This window comes from Triticum urartu, chromosome 5A (genome assembly GCF_056163025.1).
Source record: "Triticum urartu cultivar PI428250 chromosome 5A, HENAU_Tu73, whole genome shotgun sequence".
Classification (NCBI taxonomy): domain Eukaryota; kingdom Viridiplantae; phylum Streptophyta; class Magnoliopsida; order Poales; family Poaceae; genus Triticum; species Triticum urartu.
In genome coordinates, this window is record NC_141877.1 from 55,691,911 (window position 1) to 55,695,565 (window position 3,655).

Sequence of the window (3,655 nt, forward strand, 5' to 3'; positions counted from 1 at the left end):
CTGATTTGGATCCATATGTTTCATGCTATGGTTAGGTTTACCTTAATACTTTTGTTGTAGTTGCGGATGCTTGCAATAGAGGTTAATCATAAGTGGGATGCTTGTTCAAGTAAGAACAGCACCCAAGCACCGGTCCACCCACATATCAAATTATCAAAGTATCGAACGTGAATCATATGAACGTGATGAAAACTAGCTTGACGATATTCCCATGTGTCCTCGGGAGCGCTTTTCCTATTATAAGAGTTTGTTCCGGCTTGTCCTTTGCTACAAAAAGGATTGGGCCACCTTGCTGCACCTTATTTACCTTTGTTACTTGTTGCTCGTTACAATTTACCTTATTACAAAACTATATGTTACCACTTATTTCAGTACTTGCAGAGAATACCTTGCTGAAAACCGCTTATCATTTCCTTCTGCTCCTCGTTGGGTTCGACACTCTTACTTATCAAAAGGACTACGATAGATCCCCTATACTTGTGGGTCATCACTGGGGTAGGCAGGCGTGCCCCCTACCTCGTGGCCTCCTGTTTCCTTTCTTGAAGTAGGGTCCAAGTCTCCCGTGTCTTGTTCACTGAGAAAATCACGTTCCCAAAGGTTTCATTCCGTTTGGACTCTGTTTGGTATTCCTTTTCTTCAAAACCCTATAACAGGCAAAAACAGCAATTCTGGGCTGGGCCTCTGGTTAATATGTTAGTCGAAAAAATAATATAAAAGTGGATAATAAAGCCCAATAATGTCCAAAACAGTAGATAATATAGCATGGAGCAATAAAAAATTATAGATACGTTGGAGACGTATCAATCACCTTCGATCGCAGGGACCACCCCACTAGCATCCGTCATGGCAGATCGGCCGCACTGGTCCTAGACCCCATCATTGACAGATTTCACCTCACTCGAGTCCTTATGGACGACGGCAGCAGCCTGAACCTGCTCTATCAGGATACAGTGCGAAAAATGTGTATCAATCCCTCGAGGATCAAACCCAGCAAAAGTACCTTTAAAGGCATCATCCCAGGTGTAGAGGCCCATTGCACGGGCTCAATCACACTGGAAGTGGTCTTCGGATTACCGGACAACTTCCGAAGCGAAGAGTTAATCTTCGATATTGTCCTATTTCGCAGTGGCTATCATGCACTGCTTGGACAGACAACATTCACAAAATTTAATGCGGTGCCGCATTACGCATACCTCAAGCTCAAGATGCCAGGACCCAGGGGGTCATAACAATAAATGGAAACACAGAACGCTCACTCCGCACGGAAGAGCACACTGCGGCTGTCGGTGTCAAAACCGGCGGATCTCGGGTAGGGGGTCCCGAACAGTGCGTCTAGGCCGGATGGTAACAAGAGGCAAGGGACACGAAGTTTTACCCAGGCTCGGGCCCTCTTGATGGAGGTAAAACCCTACGTCCTGCTTGATTAATATTGATGATATGGGTGTTACAAGAGTAGATCTACCACGAGATCAAAGAGGCTAAACCCTAGAAGCTAGCCTATGGTATGAGTGTATGTTGTCCTACGGACTAAAACCCTTGGGTTTATATAGACACCAAAGAGGGTTAGGGTTACACAAGGTCGGTTACAAAGGAGGAGATATCCATATACGTATTGCCTAGCTTGCCTTCCACGCCAAGTAGAGTCCCATCCAGACACGAGACGAAGTCTTCAATCTTGTATCTTCATAGTCTAACAATCTGGCCAATGGAGATAGTCCGGCGGTCCGGAGAGCCCCTAATCCAGGACTCCCTCAGTGGCCCCTGAACCAGGCTTCAATGACGATGAGTCTGGCGCGCAGTTGTCTTCGGCATTGCAAGGCGGGTTCCTTCTCCGAATACATCACGGAAGAATTTGAATACGAGGATAGTGTCCGACCCTGCAAAATAAGTTCCACATTCCACCGCAGAGAGAATAATTTTTCCGCAGATCTAATTTGCTGGCTTGTTTTGACAGCATGACGTCATGTCATGGCCCGGTGATTATTCGAACCGTTTCTCTTAACCAGCTCCACGCATAACGCGAGGCGGTTTCTTGACACGCCTTGCCGAAGCGGAGATCGTGTTCCCCTAATTACGGGATTCTCATTAATGCAGTTGTGGGTAACCCAACCGTGTCCAGGACTATTAGATTATAGGCAAATCCCAAACGGCTACGGAGAGGACGCTTGATATTCACCCTCTTTATAAGGGGACAAGGTTTTTGCTTTTTCCCTCTCGTGCTCAATCAAACCCTTCCCCCACCTCGAGTTCTAACACCCAAAGCCCAGGTTAGGTGCTCCGGATCTTCAACCATGTCCGGATCCAGCCTTCAAGGCTGATGGACGCCCTCCTCCATTACGGGAGAGGACATTAAGAAGTTGAGGGAGGCCAGATATCTGACCGCCGAGGTTTCGCATCGGCTGCCTGCTCGAGGGCAGGTCATCCCTACTCCCGAACCCAACGAGAACGTTGTGTTCGCCTCCCACTTCCTCTGAGATCTAGGCCTCACTCTTGATCCTTTCGTCAGGGGCTTGATGTTCTATTACGGGCTAGATTTCCACGATCTAGCCCCAGACTCTTTTCTCCACATCACGACATTTATTGTCATGTGTGAGGCCTTCCTCCGCATTACCCCTCACTTCGGCCTGTGGCTGAAGACTTTTGAAGTAAAGCCGAAGATGATCGAGGGGCAACAAGCAGCGTGCGGAGGTGCATCAATAGGCAAGATGGCAGGAGCTCCATGGCCGAAAGGTTCCTTTCCAAAGGTGTCCGAATTATGGCAACGGGAGTGGTTTTACGTCACGGCTCCCAGTAGTGCCAAGTGGGCGGCTGCCCCCACTTTCTGCTCGGGCCCCCACCACAACTGATGTCATGGATTAGCAGGGGTCTGAGCTGGGTTCCAGCCAAGGACGTGCCTATAGTGCAAAGCCGCATCCGAGATCTCTTCGAGGGAGATTTTAATTTGGTTGCGGTAATACAAGTTATGCTGGTTCATCAAGTCCAGCCTTGCAAACGCCGGCCCCTGCGCTTGTGGGAGTTCAACCCAGAGGGACCACATGCCATTCAAAGTTTCCTCGGCCTGACGCACGAGGAGATGTACAAGTCATTCTTCGGACCTCAAGTGCAATGCCCGGATATCACCGAGGACGTGGGCCTGAGCAGTAACCGCGCCGCCGAACAAGTAAGAAATCCTCTAGCCGAACATGATGTCTTTTATTCGAAATTATTTATGAGAGTTCGCTTTTTGACCAGGACTGGCTAACAAAGGCAAAGATGATTCGGTGTTTGGCCCCCCTCCCTGAGGGTTTGGAAAATCCGGTATTGGAGAAGATTCTCGAGGTCGCACCTTGCCTGGAGCCCTTGAAGGAAGATACCGAGGGGGATAATATAGGCGAACGCGGGCCCCCATCGCTACACGCTCCGACCGAGGGAACGAGCGTCTCCACGAAGGAGGATGACCGGGGGAGGAAAAGGACTGCTTCCGAGGATCCGGAAGCCGAAGCTTCCAAACGGGAGAAGAAGTCTCCCACAGAGGGTCCTGCCTCGGGGGGTGCTTTTGCTGCACAAAGTCCACGGGGGGATCAGCCCTCAAACGAGCCGTAAGTGATCCAAAATATTTTAATAGTAAGAGTATGCTATCTTTTTCCTCTCAGAAAATAACCACCGCATATATCTT